Genomic DNA, 17,832 nt, shown 5'->3' with positions numbered 1-17,832 from the left:
TATCATAGCACATACCCTCCTCAATGTCCATAACCCAGCCACCCTATCCCTTCCCACCCACAACCCGCCAGCAACCCTTGGTTTTTTTTTCCCTGAGATTAAGAGTCTTTTATGGTTTGCCTCCCTCCCAGATCCCATCTTGTTTCATTTTTTCTTTCTCTACGCCCTACAACCCCCTCCCCACCCTGTCTCTCAAATTCCTCATATCAGAGAGATCATATGATAATTGTCTTTCTCTGATTGACTTATTTCATTCAGCATAATACCCTCTAGTTCCATCCACGTTGTTGCAAATGGCAAGATTTCATTTCTTTTGATGGCTGCATAGTATTCCACTGCATATATATACCACATTTTCTTTATCCATTCATCTGTTGATGGACATCTAGGTTCTTTCCACAGTTTGGCTGTTGTGGACATTGCAATGCACTTTGTTTTTTTAGGATAGTTTAAATCTGCAGAACAATGGTGACTATAATACAGAAGTCCCCATATACCCATCCTCACTTTCCCCCATTAGCACCTTCCGTTAGCACAGTACATTTGTCTTAATTAATGAACCAGAATTGATTCATTCTTATTAAGTAAGATACAGACTTTATTCAGATGTCCTTAGCTTTCTTCTGACAACCTTTTTCTGTTCCAAGATCCCATCCAGGATATCACATTACGTTTACTCGTTACATCTCCTTAGGCTCCTCTTGACTGTGACAGTTTCCCATTTTCCTCATGTTTGATGACCTTGACGGTTTGGACTACTTGTCAGATGTTATGGAGAATGTTCCTCAAGTGGGATTCGTTAATATTTTTCTCATCACGAGACCGGGGTTAAAAGATCATAGAGACAAAATGCCATTTTCCTCACACCGTATCAAGGGTATGTGCCATCCCCAGGATTCAATCACTGTTGCTGTTGACCTTGACTACCTGGCCAAGGTTTGTCAGGTTTCCATGTTACTCTTTGCCCCACTTTCCATACTGTGCTCTTTGGAAGAAAGCCACTGTGCACAGCCCACACTCACAGAGTGTGAAGTTATGCTCTATCTCCTCACAGATGAAGTATCTACATAAATTATCTGGGATTTTCCCATACCAAGGGATGTATCTCTCCTTTCCTACTTATTTATTTATTCAATCATTTATTTATTTCAGTATGGACTCAGGGGTACGAGCACAGTTCATTTTTCAAGATGCAAATTTCTCCCCACAGGGAAAACAAGAGAGGATGCCAAACATTTGCAGAAACAAAATGCCCTCAGCCTTTTCTCCAGCACATCCCCGGAATGCGTTAAATCCTCTCTGCAGCAAGGGACTTGGCACAGGTAAAGAGGGATTGCTCTCGGTCATCAAAAATGGCTGACTCACTAAATTAAAATACCCTTGCGAAAACTTCCCTGGTATTTGCTTAATCTAAATCCGCCATTTCAGGGAGGAAAGGAAATTTAAATGCACTCTTTATTTCTGAGTATTACTTAAATCACAGCAAAATATAAACAATCAATGAAAAATAAAAAGACAGGAAACCTCCCTCAGACTACTAAGACAAAACTAAAACACACCAACAATAGCAATGCCAGTCGATGATTTGGTCAGACTTCGTGGCCAGGAGCCTTCGGAATCTTGTGGCCCCAAGAACTTAGTTTCACTACGGGTCTCACCAAGTCCTAAGGCCAGCTCAAGGTAGCTTCCAGTGAAGCTCCTGCCTGTCAGGGGGACCCCCACAGGTAGCACTCACCTTCAGAAAAGCACTGCAGACCATGGTCTTGGGTAGTTACTAGGCATTTCCTGACTTGCGAAGGTGTCCGTGCCCTACTGAAAGACTAGTCCTCTCCACAGAAGTGCCCTGCTTTCTTTCCATGCCATCACCTTCAACACCTCAGGAACTTTCTCCTCACACCTGCTATAGCTGCCCTGTACTTCACACAGACGGACAGGCGGCCGTCCCCTCTGGGTCTTTTCCTTATCAGTTTTGGGAGGTCCCACCTTGTGAGGACAGAGCTCATTCTGAGGCAAATTGTCTGCTCTGTCTCTCTGGGCCTCAGGTTCTCTAGTGTGAAATAAAGGTACTGATTCAATTGACTCCAATGCTTTCCAGCTCTGAAATGTTACTATCTTGTTTAATCTTTAAGACCTGAAGTAATACTATTTCCCAATTCTTCCTGAGAATAACTGGACAAAACAGTAATGTGGTCATTAAAGAGTGTCTTATCTTTCCCTCAGTTCCTTCGTCTGACTGATTGGCGTTTTTGATGATTGTGTGATGTCTATACCTGGATATAATAAATTGTGCTTCTTCTTCTTTCTTTCTTTCTTTTTTTTTTTCCCAAAAATGTGCTTCTCAATTTTGCCTTCAAAATGATATATTTTTTCCCAAAGTGGGATTTTTATTTTGATAGTTCCTAGCCTTTTTCAATGACTAATATACTAAGGTATAAATGTGGACTTTTTAAAGGAGGGAATAAAATCCGGCAGGGGTGTGCAGAAAGTTTGAACTTATTGTATTTGTAATACTTAGTTCCTTAAAAAAAAAAAAAAATGGGAGCAAAGCCAGCAGAATTTGAAGATGTGATGAAATCTGAGCGACGGTTCTATCAAGTGTTTGTTCTATTACCGTGACTATCATTTTTTTTTTCAAAATTTGTGTTTTTTTGTTTTTTTTTTTAATTTATTTGACAGACAGAGATCACAAGTAGGCAGAGAGGCAGGCAGAGAGAGAGGAGGAAGCAGGCTCCCCGCTGAGCAGAGAGCCCGATGATGCAGGCAGAGGCTTTAACCCACTGAGCCACCCAGGCACCCCTACTGTGACTATTATTGACTTTACTCATATCATCTTCTTAAGAATAAAACTTGACATCTCATATCCCTATTTTTCCTTTTGTTGACCATTTAATTGTCTGGTATTTGAACACACAGAGCCAGACATTAAAATAGGACAGGGAAGAGGCAGCCCCATCGTCTAGGGCCTTTTTGTTTTACTTTTTTTTTTTAAAGATTTTATTTATTTATTTGACAGACAGAGATCACAAGTAGGCAGAAGCAGGCAGAGAGAGAGGGAAGCAGGCTCCCTGCTGAGCAGAGAGCCCGACGCGGGGCTCGATCCCAGGACCCTGAGAGCATGACCTGAGCCTATGGCAGAGGCTTTAACCCACTGAGCCACCCAGGCACCCCAAGGACCTTTTTCTTTGAAACTCCCATTAGGCTCTAGCTCTTCTGTGAGGCTTTTCTTTTGGCCTTGATCTCCTGCGGAAAATTTGTTAGTCAACTTCCCTGGTGTCTTTTGCTATAGAGACCCCTTTGAGGCACTTAATCCCTACTTAGGAACTCTGGGCTTGTCCAACAAGCCACATTTTCCTGTATGGGACACTGACATTCTGTACCCTCAGGAGGGGCGAGGTCACTCCCCGCTAACAAACAACCCCACGGTCATTTCTTGCCCACACTCCATGTCCAAAATAGGTTGGCTGTGGCTCCCACCCAGTGGTCTTCACTCTGAGACTGTGGATGGCACAGTCTGACCTGTCACACTGCCTGTCTCCAGGTAGAGGAGGAAAGAGCCCTATAAGCCACATATGATTACTAAAACTTCCACCCACACATTTTCAGACCATATTATTGGACATAATAATGCAGTTGGGTGGGGATCTCCAATCTTACTGGTGGGAAGGGCACCAGGGAGCAGGAATCTGATCATTTGAGGAATATATAGTGACACAGTCTTCCACACGCTCTTGGGAAATGTTTCCTCTGCTGGATTGTGGACTTTCATCTTTCAGCTAACAACCAACCGTCCTGTGAGCTCACCAGCTGATGCTGCCAGTATCAGCAGTGTTGTCCTCTTAAGGAACTATTCGTACAAGCATTTAAATATTTTATTGCATTTTAGCCCTTATTAATTTATAACCATGGATGGAAAATGGAAAATTAAAGTGCCGATATGAGTCATAAGAAACATAGGTCTCAGAAATTGAAAACACTTGCGAGGAGACCTTGGGTGTGCCTTAGGCTGTGATACCCCAGAGGTTTCCTGCCCAATCTAGACTCCTCATTAGAGAAGCAAATATATTAAGAAACTTGTAAAAAGCTAGAGCAATATCATCAAAGCTAGTGTTTAAAGGTTGGGGCATAGGGGCACCTGGATGGCTCAGCAGTTAAGTATCGCCTTCAGCTCAGGTCATGATCCTGGGGTCCTGGGGTCCTGGGATCGAGCTCCGCATCAGGTTCCCTGCTCAGCAGAGAGAGCCTCTTTCTTCCTCTCCCTCCGCTGCTGCCCGTGCTTGTGCTCTCTCTTTGTCTGCCTGTCTCTGTGTCAAGTCAAAAAATAAAATCTATATAAAGAATAAAAGAGGTTTTAACTCTCTAGGAACAGAAATTATTGCATCAAATTGGGACATCTTATTTATGGGACATCTTATTTATGGGACATAAATTATTATTGGGAGATCTTATATATCCTTATTTTCAGGAACACCTTATATAGGAGCTCTCGGTACTGGCTGACTTTTTTACTTAGTGCTTTATACATGTGCTTTGTTTTTTCAGATTCAAAATCCCTGGGGAGAGGCTCTAAGTGGCAGAATGGAGAATGCACTCAAGTTCTGTGAGACCATCCCAGATCCAAATCCTGGCCCGGACACCGCTTTGCAGTGAGACACTTAAAGTCCTTCAGCCTCAATTTCTCATCTGAAAAATGGGCGGCTTAATCCCTAGCTCTCAGGTTTGTTGTGAGCCTTACCTAATAAATGTAAAACACCAGCAGGTGCTCCACAATGTTAATTTGTCTAAGGCTACCATTTACTACACTTTCTCTGTGCAAAACATCTAACATGCTTTGCTCTGTGATAACCTCCCAACAACCATAAATGTAGGACTAGCAGTCCCATTTTAGAAAAGTCTGAGAGTTTAAGCGATTCCCCCAAAGACACAACCATTGGCAACTTATGTCTTGAACTCATGCCCATTTATTATGAGATGCTACAGACTGAGAAAGGGGAGATTAACTGGTCTTTCTGCCTCGGAAAATAAGTCATTGCAAGATTCTGCCTTTCTAAATCATCAACGAAAATAAATTGTACTTGATAACATTTCAGGGTTAGATTCACATTGCCTAGATAACTTGCCTGCTTGTTCTCAATGCATCTCCCTCCCTCCCCCTGCTCTTTTGAGTTGTGTGGTAAAATGCGCACAACACAAAAGTTAGTCTTTTAACCATTTTTGAACTTAACAATTCTGTGGCATTATGTACATGTATGTGTTGTGTGACCATTACCCTTACCCATTTGCAGAACATTTTTATCATCCCACAATTCTGTACCCATGAAACACTAACTCTCCATCCCCACATCCCCCAACCATGGGTAACCTCCGATCTATGTTCTGTCTCTATGAATGTGCCTATTCTCGGTACCTCATATGAATGGAATCTTACAGTATTAGTCCTTTATGACTGGTTTATTTCACAGGGCATGTCTTCCAGTTTCATTCGTATGAGAGTATATATCAGAATTTCATTTCTTTGTAGAATTTAAACAAAAATTGAAATAAAAAAGAATTTCATTTCTTTTTTTTTTTTAAAGATTTTATTTATATGACAGACAGAGATCACAAGTAGACAGAGAGGCAGGCAGAGAGAGAGAGAGGAGGAAGCAGGCTCCCTGCTGAGCAGAGAGCCCGATGCGGGACTCGATCCCAGGACCCTGAGATCATGACCTGAGCCGAAGGCAGCGGCCTAACCCACTGAGCCACCCAGGCGCCCCAAGAATTTCATTTCTTTTAAAAGTTTTGTTATGGGCCACCTGGGTGGCTCAGTTGGGTGGGTGACTGCCTTCCACTCAGGTCATGGTCCCAGGGTCCTGGGATTGAGTCCCATATTGGGATTGCCCTGCTTCTCCCTGTCCCTCTGCCTGCCGCACCCCCTGCTTTTGCTCTCTCTGTCAAATAAATAAACAAAAATTTTTTTTAAAATATTTTATTTATTTATTTGACACAGAGAGATCACAGGTAGGCAGAGAGGCAGAGAGAGAGGGGGAAGCAGGCTCCCTGCTGAGCAGAAAGCCCGATGCGGGGCTCGATCCCAGGACCCTGAGATCATGACCTGAGCCAAAGGCAGCGGCTTAACCCATTGAGCCACCCAGGCGCCCCACAAAATCTTTCTTAAAAAACGTTTTATTATGGCAAAAAAAACACATAACATGAAATCTACCATCTTAACCATGTTTAAGTGTACTGTTCTGTAGCTTTAAGTATATTCATGTTGCTGTGAAACAGATCTCCAGAACTTTCTCATCTTGCAAATCTGAAACTCTATACCCATTGAACAACAATTTCCCATTTCCTCCTCCCCACTGGCCCCTGGCAAACACTGTTCTACTATCTAAGAATTTCGCTATGTTCAATAACTTTTTTTTTAAATTTATTATTATTTTTTTTAATTTTATTTTTTATAAACATATAATATATTTTTATCCCCAGGGGTACAGGTCTGTGAATCGCCAGGTTTACACACTTCACAGCACTCACCATAGCACATACCTTCCCCAATGTCCATAACCCCACCCCCCCTCTCCGAACCCTCCTCTCCCCATCAGCCCTCAGTTTGTTTTGTGAGATTAAGAGTCACTTATGGTTTGTCTCCCTCCCAATCCCATCTTGTTTCATTTACTCTTCTCCTACCCCCTTAACCCCCCATGTTGCATCTCCTCTCCCTCATATCAGGGAGATCATATGATAGTTGTCTTTCTCCGATTGACTTATTTCACTAAGCATGATACCCTCTAGTTCCATCCACATCGTCGCAAATGGCAAAATTTCATTTCTTGTGATGGCTGCATAGTATTCCATTGTGTATATATACCACATCTTCTTTATCCATTCGTCTGTTGATGGACATCTAGGTTCTTTCCATAGTTTGGCTATTGTAGACATTGCTGCTATAAACATTCGGGTGCACGTGCCCCTTCGGATCACTACGTTTGTATCTTTAGGGTAAATACCCAGCAGTGCAATTGCTGGGTCATAGGGTAGTTCTATTTTCAACATTTTGAGGAACCTCCATGCTGTTTTCCAGGGTGGTTGCACCAGCTTGCATTCCCACCAACAGTGTAGGAGGGTTCCCCTTTCTCCGCATCCTCGCCAGCATCTGTCATTTCCTGACTTGTTCATTTTAGCCATTCTGACTGGTGTGAGGTGATATCTCATTGTGGTTTTGATTTGTATTTCCCTGATGCCGAGTGATATGGAGCACTTTTTTATGTGTCTGTTGGCCATCTGGATGTCTCTTTGCAGAAATGTCTGTTCATGTCCTCTGCCCATTTCTTGATTGGATTATTTGTTCTTTGGGTGTTGAGTTTGCTAAGTTCTTTATAGATTTTGGACACTAGCCCTTTATCTGATATGTCATTTGCGAATATCTTCTCCCATTCTGTCAGTTGTCTTTTGGTTTTGTTCACTGTTTCCTTTGCTGTGCAAAAGCTTTTGATCTTGATAAAATCCCAATAGTTCATTTTTGCCCTTGCTTCCCTTGCCTTTGGTGATGCTCCTAGGAAGATGTTGCTGCAGCTGAGGTCGAAGAGGTTGCTGCCTGTGTTCTCCTCAAGGATTTTGATGGATTCCTTTCTCACATTGAGATCCTTCATCCATTTTGAGTCTATTTTCGTGTGTGGTGTAAGGAAATGATCCAATTTCATTTTTCTGCATGTGGCTGTCCAATTTTCCCAACACCATTTGTTGAAGAGGCTGTCTTTTTTCCATTGGACATTCTTTCCTGCTTTGTCGAAAATTAGTTGACCATAGAGTTGGGGGTCTATTTCTGGGCTCTCTATTCTGTTCCATTGATCTATGTGTCTGTTTTTGTGCCAGTACCATGCTGTCTTGATGATGACAGCTTTTGTAATAGAGCTTGAAGTCCGGAATTGTGATGCCACCGACTTTGGCTTTCTTTTTCAATATTCCTTTGGCTATTCGAGGTCTTTTCTGGTTCCATATAAATTTTAGGATTATTTGTTCCATTTCTTTGAAAAAAATGGATGGTACTTTGATAGGAATTGCATTAAATGTGTAGATTGCTTTAGGTAGCATAGACATTTTCACAATATTTATTCTTCCAATCCAGAAGCATGGAACATTTTTCCATTTCTTTGTGTCTTCCTCAATTTCTTTCATGAGTACTTTATAGTTTTCTGTGTATAGATTCTTAGTCTCTTTGGTTAGGTTTATTCCTAGGTATCTTATAGTTTTGGGTGCAGTTGTAAATGGGATTGACTCCTTAATTTCTCTTTCTTCTGTCTTGTTGTTGGTGTAGAGAAATGCAACTGATTTCTGTGCATTGATTTTATATCCTGACACTTTACTGAATTCCTGTACAAGTTCTAGCAGTTTTGGAGTGGAGTCTTTTGGGTTTTCCACATATAGTATCATATCATCTGCAAAGAGTGATAGTTTGACTTCTTCTTTGCCGATTTGGATGCCTTTAATTTCCTTTTGTTGTCTGATTGCTGAGGCTAGGACTTCTAGTACTATGTTGAATAGCAGTGGTGATAACGGACATCCCTGCCGTGTTCCTGACCTTAGCGGAAAAGCTTTCATTTTTTCTCCATTGAGAATGATATTTGCGGTGGGTTTTTCATAGATGGCTTTGATAATATTGAGGTATGTGCCCTCTATCCCTACTCTTTGAAGAGTTTTGATCAGAAAGGGATGCTGTACTTTGTCAAATGCTTTTTCAGCATCTATGGAGAGTATCATATGGTTCTTGTTCTTTCTTTTATTAATGTGTTATATCACATTGATTGATTTGCAGATGTTGAACCAACCTTGCAGCCCTGGAATAAATCCCACTTGGTCATGGTGAATAATCCTTTTAATGTACTGTTGAATCCTATTGGCTAGTATTTTGGCGAGAATTTTTGCATCTGTGTTCATCAAGGATATTGGTCTGTAGTTCTCTTTTTTGATGGGATCCTTGTCTGGTTTTGGGATCAAGGTGATGCTGGCCTCATAAAATGAGTTTGGAAGTTTTCCTTCTATTTCTATTTTTTTTTTTAAAGATTTTATTTATTTATTTGACAGACAGAAATCACAAGTAGGCAGAGAGGCAGGCAGAGAGAGAGGGGGAAGCAGGCTCCCTGCTGAGCAGAGAGCCTGATGCGGGGCTTGATCCCAGGACCCTGAGATCATGACCTGAGCTGAAGGCAGAGGCCTTAACCCACTGAGCCACCCAGGTGCCCCTATTTCTATTTTTTGGAACAGTTTCAGGAGAATAGGAATTAGTTCTTCTTTAAATGTTTGGTAGAATTCCCCGGGAAGCCATCTGGCCCTGGGCTTTTGTTTGTTTGGAGATTTTTGATGACTGTTTCGATCTCCTTACTGGTTATGGGTCTGTTCAGGCTTTCCATTTCTTCCTGGTTCAGTTGTGGTAGTTTATATGTCTCTAGGAATGCATCCATTTCTTCCAGATTGTCAAATTTGTTGGCGTAGAGTTGCTCATAGTATGTTTTTATAATTGTCTGTATTTCTTTGGTGTTTGTTGTGATCTCTCCTCTTTCATTCATGATTTTATTTATTTGGGTCCTTTCTCTTTTCTTTTTGATAAGTCTGGCCAGGGGTTTATCAATCTTATTAATTCTTTCAAAGAACCAGCTCCTAGTTTCGTTGATTTGTTCTATTGTTTTTTTGGTTTCTATTTCATTGATTTCTGCTCTGATCTTTATGATTTCTCTTCTCCTGCTGGGTTTAGGGTTTCTTTCTTGTTCTTTCTCCAACTCCTTTAGGTGTAGGGTTAGGTTGTGTACCTGAGACCTTTCTTGTTTCTTGAGAAAGGCTTGTACTGCTATATATTTTCCTCTCAGGACAGCCTTTGTTGTGTCCCACAGATTCTGAACTGTTGTGTTTTCATTATCATTTGTTTCCATGAATTTTTTCAATTCTTCTTTAATTTCCTGGTTGACCCATTCATTCTTTAGAAGGATGCTGTTTAGTCTCCATGTATTTGGGTTCTTTCCAAATTTCCTCTTGTGATTGAGTTCTAGCTTCAGAGCATTGTGGTCTGAAAATATGCAGGGAATGATCCCAATCTTTTGATACCGGTTGAGGCCTGATTAGGACCAAGAATGTGATCTATTCTGGAGAATGTTCCATGTGCACTAGAGAAGAATGTGTATTCTGTTGCTTTGGGATGAAATGTTCTGAATAGATCTGTGATGTCCATCTGGTCCAGTGTGTCATTTAAGGCCTTTATTTCCTTGTTGATCTTTTGCTTGGATGATCTGTCCATTTCAGTGAGAGGAGTGTTAAAATCCCCTACTATTATTGTATTATTGTCGATGTGTTTCTTTGATTTTGTTATTAATTGGTTTATATAGTTGGTTGCTCCCATGTTAGGGGCATAGATATTTAAAATTGTTAGATCTTCTTGTTGGGCAGTTCCTTTGAGTATGATATAGTGTCCTTCCTCATCTCTTATTATAGTCTTTGGCTTAAAATCTAATTGATCTGATATAAGGATTGCCACTCCTGCTTTCTTCTGATGTCCATTAGCATGGTAAATTCTTTTCCACCCCCTCACTTTAAACCTGGAGGTGTCTTCGGGTTTAAGATGAGTTTCTTGTAGGCAACATATAGATGGGTTTTGTTTTTTTATCCATTCTGATACCCTGTGTCTTTTGATTGGGGCATTTAGCCCATTAACATTCAGGGTAAGTATTGAGAGATATGAATTTCGTGCCATTGTATTGCCTGTAAGGTGACTGTTATTGTATATTGTCTCTGTTTCTTTCTGATCTACTACTTTTAGGGTCTCTCTTTGCTTAGAGGATCCCTTTCAATATTTCCTGTAGAGCTGGTTTGGTATTTGCAAATTCTTTCAGTTTTTGTTTGTCCTGGAAGCTTTTAATCTCTCCTCCTATTTTCAATGATAGCCTAGCTGGATATAGTATTCTTGGCTGCATGTTTTTCTCGTTTAGTACTCTGAATATATCATGCCAGCTCTTTCTGGCCTGCCAGGTCTCTGTGGATAAGTCTGCTGTCAATCTAATATTTTTACCATTGTACATTACAGACTTCTTTTCCTGGGCTGCTTTCAGGATCTTTTCTTTGTCACTAAGACTTGTAAATTTTACTATTAGGTGACGGGGTGTGGACCTATTCTTATTGATTTTGAGGGGGGTTCTCTGAACCTCCTGGATTTTGATGCTTGTTCCCTTTGCCATATTGGGGAAATTCTCTCCAATATACCTTCTGCTCCCCTCTCTGTTTCCTCTTCTTCTGGAATCCCAATTATTCTAATGTTGTTTCATCTTATGGTGTCACTTATCTCTCGAATTCTCCCCTCATGGTCCAGTAGCTGTTTGTCCCTCTTTTGCTCAGCTTCTTTATTCTCTGTCATTTGGTCTTCTATATCGCTAATTCTTTCTTCTGCCTCATTTATCCTAGAAGTGAGAGCCTCCATTTTTGATTGCACCTCATTAATAGCTTTTTTTATTTCAACTTGGTTAGATTTTAGTTCTTTTATTTCTCCAGAAAGGGCTTTTATATCTCCCGAGAGGGCTGCTTTAATATCTTCCATGCCTTTTTCAAGCCCGGCTAGAACCTTGAGAATCGTCATTCTGAACTCTAGATCTGACATATTACCAATGTCTGTATTGATTAGGTCCCTAGCCTTTGGTACTGCTTCTTGTTCTTTTTTTTGTGGTGAATTTTTCCGCCTTGTCATTTTGTCCAGATAAGAGTATATGAAGGAGCAAGTAAAATACTAAAAGAGTGGCAACAACCCCAGGAAAATATGCTTTAGGCAAATCAGAAGAGATCCCAAATTGTGAGGGGGGAGAAAGGGGATAAAAAGAGGTTCAGAAAGAAAAAAAAAAAAGAAACAATTAAAAAAAGAAAACCGATAAAGAAAAAATATAAAAAGGAAAATATATATATATATATATATATTAGATAAACTATTTAAAAAACGTTAAAAAAGAAAACGGTAAAAGTTAAAAAAAAATTAGCAGAAGAAGAGAAAAAAAAACTGAAAAAGAAAAAAAAATTAAATTAACTACAAGGCTAAAGAATCATGGGGAGAAAGCCATGAGTTCCGTGCTTTGCTTTCTCCTCCTCTGGAATTCCGCCGCTCTCCTTGGTATTGAAACTGCACTCCTTGGTAGGTGAACTTGGTCCTGGCTGGGTTTCTCGTTGATCTTCTGGGGGAGGGGCCTGTTGTAGTGATTCTCAAGTGTCTTTGCCGCAGGCGGAGTTGCACAGCCCTTACTCGGGGCCGGACTGAGTAATCCGCTCGGGTTTGCTGGGTTTGCTTTCGGGAGCTTTTGTTCCCTGAGCGCTTTCCGTAGAGTTCTGGAGGGCGGGAATGAAGATGGCGGCCTCCCGGTCTCCGGCCGGGAGGAGCCGAGAGCCCGGGGCCCCACTCCTCAGTGCACCCTCAGAGAACAGCGCCCAATGACTCCCGTCACCCTGGCCTCCGGCCGCGCTCCGAGCTGACCGAGCCTGCGACCGGTTCAAGGCAACCCCGAGCTGAGAGTCACTCCTCGGCTCTGTCTCTGTAGCCGGCTTCCCCGTTCTAATACCGGTAAGCTCTGCGACACTGAGACACCCCCGATCCTTCTGTGACCCTGTGGGACCTGAGGCCGCGCTGACCCCACCTGGGCTTCACCCCGGTTAAGCCTCTGGAGCGATGTCCCTCAGCAGAACAGACTTTTAAAAGTCCTGATTTTGTGCTCCGTTGCTCCGCCGGGAGCCGGGAGCCGGCCCCTCCCCCCGCGGTCTATCTTCCCTTCGCTTTGGATTCACTTCTCCGCCAGTCCTACCTTGCAGAAAGTGGTTGATTTTCTGTTTCTAGAGTTGTTGTTCTTCTTCTCTTCGATCTCCCTTTGGATTTGTAGGTGTTTGCAATCTTTAGATAAGCTATTTAGCTGATCTCCTGCTACCTGAAGTAGTCTCAGCCTGCTACTTCTCCGCCTTCTTGACTCCTCTCCCTCGCTATGTTCAATAACTTTTATAAATGGAACCAGACAGTATTTGTCTTTCTATGACTAGTTTATTTCACTTAGTTTATCCATGTTTAGCACGCGACATGATTTCCTTCCTTTTGAAGGCTGAAGAATATTCCATTGTAGGAGTATACCACCCTTGGTTCATCTGTTCTTCCATGATGGAACCCTGGGTTGACACCAGCTTTCGGCTGTTGGGAATAGTGCTGCTACAACCATGGGTGTCACCCCCACTGGTTTTGTATGACAAGAAAGTACCTCCCCCAGACCCTTGTCAGCTGGTTTCTGGGAGTTCAGCCAATGGGAAGCACTGGTAAAAGACTAGAGGGTGGTGCAGGGGAGAAGTCAAGACATCCTCTTTTCTCTCTGCTTTGGGAGGTGTCCCCAACAGTGGCCACACATCTGACAGTGGCAGTGCTATCTCGGTCCGTCACCCTTCCTGCCATGGTCCAGCTCTAGTCAGGTGAGCAGGGGTGGCTTCCTTCCTCCTTTTGCCAATATGTGGGCTGCCTCTTTGTCTTTCCTCTGACTTCTCACCTAGGTGCAACTCTGCTGTAAAATTTAACTTTTCTTTTGATGGTGGGACACAATACAATGACACTTCAGGATAGAGGAAAGGCAGAATTCTTTGTTACTTATAGCTCCAAATGAAAGAAGACAGCCAGGCAGGGTGTCATGCAGTGGGGAAGGGTTTGCACCCGTGCACGGGGGAACAGCAAGTTGGAACTGTAAGAGATGGCTTATGGGGACGCCTGGGTGGCTCAGTCAGTGAAACGGCTGCCTTCAGCTCAGGTCATGATCCCAGGGTTCTGGGATCCAGCCCCATATCCGGCTCTTTTTTCAGTGGGGAGACTGCTTCTCCCTCTGCCTGCCTCTACCCCTGCTTGTGCTCTGTCTCTCTGACAAATAAAATCTTAGAGTGAGAGCTTATGCATGGCAAGCAGGCTGAAGTTAGCTAGGTTGTGAGGGATCCTTGGGGGTTGGGTATTTCGAAAAATTCTGCAGACCCTATCTCTTAAGTATCTGGGGCCTCTAGGCTTGGGTAAGTGTGTCTTTTTTTTTTTTTTTTAAGATTTTATTTATTTATTTGACAGAGAGAAATCACAAGTAGGCAGAGAGGCAGGCAGAGAGAGAGGAGGAAGCAGGCTCCCTGCTGAGCAGAAAGCCCGATGTGGGGCTCAAACCCAGGACCTGGGATCATGACCTGAGCCGAAGGCAGCGGCTTAACCCACTGAGCCACCCAGGCACCCCAGGTAAGTGTGTCTTATAACCAAGGTGTGTTAGGGTCTGATAAGGGAAGTAGTTGGGGTAGGGGCTTAGCAAACAGCCTACAAGGGGGAGTTTAGAGCTTTGAGCTAGGACTACAAAACTGGGACAAAACAGCATTTGGAAACTATTACACAACCAAGTCCCTATATTACCTTCCCTCTGTGTGGAATTTCTAGAATGGCCCCTGTTTCCCTGCCTGGACTCTGACTGATGCAGATGTATTTGATTACATTCTAAATCATTACACACCGATAAACAACTATGGTATCGTATTAATATCACCAGGGATCAGACTACTGTTGCTTCATCGTTAGCCACGCTATCTACCATGAACGAATCCCTCCAGCCATCTTTGGCCCACTATTTCATGAGTTTCTTAGAGGCAGGGTTTGTGTCTTATGCATTCCTTCTCACAACCCCCACCCAGAAACTGACCAAAACCCAAATGTGTGCTTTAATAAATACATGATTAATAATGTGCATCTCTGAGAGCACATCAATCATGAGTTTTGACTTCCACCTTGGCTGCAATTCAGGCCTGGAGCCAGCTCCTCGCTCTGACCTTCATAGTCCTGCCCCCTGACTTGGACAAGATCCAGATTCTTCGATGAATCATCTGACATACTACTTACTTTCTTCCACACATTCCTATAAAATTTTTATCACAGCTTCCATGAAACAGTTCTTTGTTATCGGACAGCTTTCCCTTTTCTTGTTATCAGTTGTTTTTAATCTCTAAGAGAGACATGGGACCTATCTCCAAGGCCAACCTCATGGGCATGTGACCCTGGCGGTAGCACAGGGTCCCCCTCCTTAGGACATCCCACACATGGTTTCATGTTGCCTTTTTGGAATGCTTAACACTTTTTTTTTTGTTTTAAAGATTTTTTTTATTTGAGAGAGAGAGAATGAAAGAGGAGGAGGGAGTGAGAACATGGGGGAGGGAAGGGTCAGAGGGAGAAGCAGACTCCCTGCTGAGCAGGGAGCCCCATGCAGGACTCGATCCTGGGAACAGGATCATGACCTGATCTGAAGGCAGGTGCTTTAACTGACGAGCCACCCAGGCGCCCGAAATGCTTAATACTTTTAAATGAGAACCCCACCCCTATTCTCACTGTTGTACTGGAGCCCACAAATAATAGAGCCAGTCTTGTCTGTCTCATTTGTATGTGCCTAAAGCTTGTGACATTAATTGATCATGGAGGCATATGGATTTAATATGGGTTCAATATTTAGTTCAGAAGCTCCCCATTTTCCTTAGGAGATTTGCTCCAAATCTCTCAGTATAACATGGGATGAAAAGCTTTTCATCTGCTGTTACCTCCTCTGCCTATACTGACACCCCTAAAACTTCCTCAGCCCCATCTTCTCTACTCTGCACCCCCTCCCTTCAAATGTCAACTCCCAGCTATCATACTACCTGCTGTTTCTAAATTTGTGGGCTTGCTAGATGCTGGACCCTTGCATGTACTTGCCCCCATCCTGTCCGAGGTTGTTCTCTGCCTGTCTCCCTAGGCAGCTCCAACTTATCCCACACATAGGGATCTAGAGGTCACTTCCCTGGTCTTCCCTGAACTGAGAGGTGGGGCTCTCATAGCACCTTGTAGCATTTATCTTGCTATTATGTTACTTTCCACTTTTTTCTATATTTCCCTCTTGAAGTTGTGAGATCTCTATAGATAGAAACTACCTCATGTTCTCCAAGCTGATAGCCATGCTCACTCAGCTCCAAGGATGTACCCGGAAAGTTTTCATTCACCAAATTCATGACTGCATGAATGCACAGATCCCTGGCTTATTTGGAGAGTGTGTGAGGAGACCGATTAGGTTTTCTTTGGTACCACCAACTGTTGAAGTTTTAGAATATAGGTGAGGTTTGGTGGGGTGAGGTCTGGAGCCGATGACCAAGAAAGAATTGAGACACCTTTGGTGCAAGATGGTGGTTTATTACAGCACGGGGACAGCACCCCTGGGCAGGAGGAGCTTCGGCCCCGGGTTGCAAGGAGTGGCAGGTTATGTATCATGGGGGTGGGGGAAGTAAGGAGAACGGAGGTTTCAATAGAACTTTTGTTAGGTCCACCAATAATGGGTCCGTGATTAAAGGAGTGAGACTGATATAAAGCGAAGGTCAAGCAAAGCTTTATTCCGCGCCAAGCATCGAGAATCAGACCAAACGTTCTCGGGCCGCGCCTCTTACAGAGAGGGTGACTCCTCTCTGTTTCACAGACTAGCTTTTAAGGGCAAAGGCCATGTGGTTGGGCCTGGCCACGCACGGGTGGCCAATGAAATTGTAACACACAGAGAAAGCTGCACAGTCATGTTAGGTCACACATAAGTGACCAATTGAATTACAATTTACCCTAGTAGATATTTGAACCAGCCTATATCACCTTGGTCAGAATTGGCACCCAAAAGGTGTCCAAAGGGCGGGGCCCATACTCCTTGGTAACTAGGGAGACAGTATGCACACTTTACTGATTGAATGTCTCCACCTGACCCAACTCATCCCTGCATTTGGGCTGTTATCTCCACCTGATCTCACCCACTCTTGTATTTGGGCTTTGTTACCTGGGACTGGTTTCCCTGACTTGCTTTTAAGTAAGTTCCCCTGGGGGGGGGTGGGCACAGGGTCAATTTAAGTTTTACTGCATAAACAACAAAATGGCAGTTCAATTGGGGTGGGGCCACTCAGGCTGAATAGGCCATTACACTTTCATATGCTAAACCACCTACAAGATACCGGATACCAGAGGCCTTGCCATTGCCAAGGTCGTTTTGCCCTTTTTAGCAGGCTATTAAGATAGTTGGGAGATTCCTAAAGAATCACAGATGTTCCACCCAGGAGTGGAGGGGGGGGGATGTTGCAAGGTCTCAGCCTTTTGCTTTGTCCTCAGCTACCCTTCTGTTCCGTCATCACCGACGACTGAGAAGTACTTACATCATCGAAGAAGACATTTCACAGCACCCTCCGCTGTAGGCACGTGGGGTCCTTTTCCAACACAACCACGGAAGGCACTGCCTCTCTTTGTCCTTTCCAGGATAGCTAGACGGTAGTAGCTCCTTGAATTTCTCAGCCTTTGAAGTGGGGGTTGGTTCTGAGGTTTCTCGTGGGACAGACCCTTACCCAGGTCCTAGAGGCAGCTCCAGGGAGACTTTCCCTACCTCCAAAGAGTATCAGGCCCTATGCAAATCCTGGATCAAGTGTTTCTTCCTTCCCCTCTGTGTTCCTTGTCTCTGTTCTGTTCACTCTTTCAAGGCCCAACTGAAATGTTAACTCCCCACATTTGTCATGTAAATGACCCCTATCTGCTTTCCCATTGCATTTCCTTTTCACCTGTAGCGGTACTCAGCAGAAGTTCTGACTAGCAACGTGGAGACCACACAGTCTGCTTTGGGAGTGGGGGAGGGCGGGGTGGGGGCAGAATGCACTCGTCTTTGCAGCTTTTCTGTCTGTATTTCCTGTACCCAGTCACCACTCAAACTGACCTTGGTATACTGGATCACAGCAGATAGACAAATACAATTAGTCCTAGAAAAGGAGAGATTTGGAAAAGGAACAGAGAGTGCCTTTATCTGATGG

The sequence above is a fragment of the Lutra lutra genome, chromosome 4, assembly GCF_902655055.1.
Source record: "Lutra lutra chromosome 4, mLutLut1.2, whole genome shotgun sequence".
In the NCBI taxonomy this organism is placed as follows: domain Eukaryota; kingdom Metazoa; phylum Chordata; class Mammalia; order Carnivora; family Mustelidae; genus Lutra; species Lutra lutra.
Note: the sequence above shows the minus strand (reverse complement) of the source record.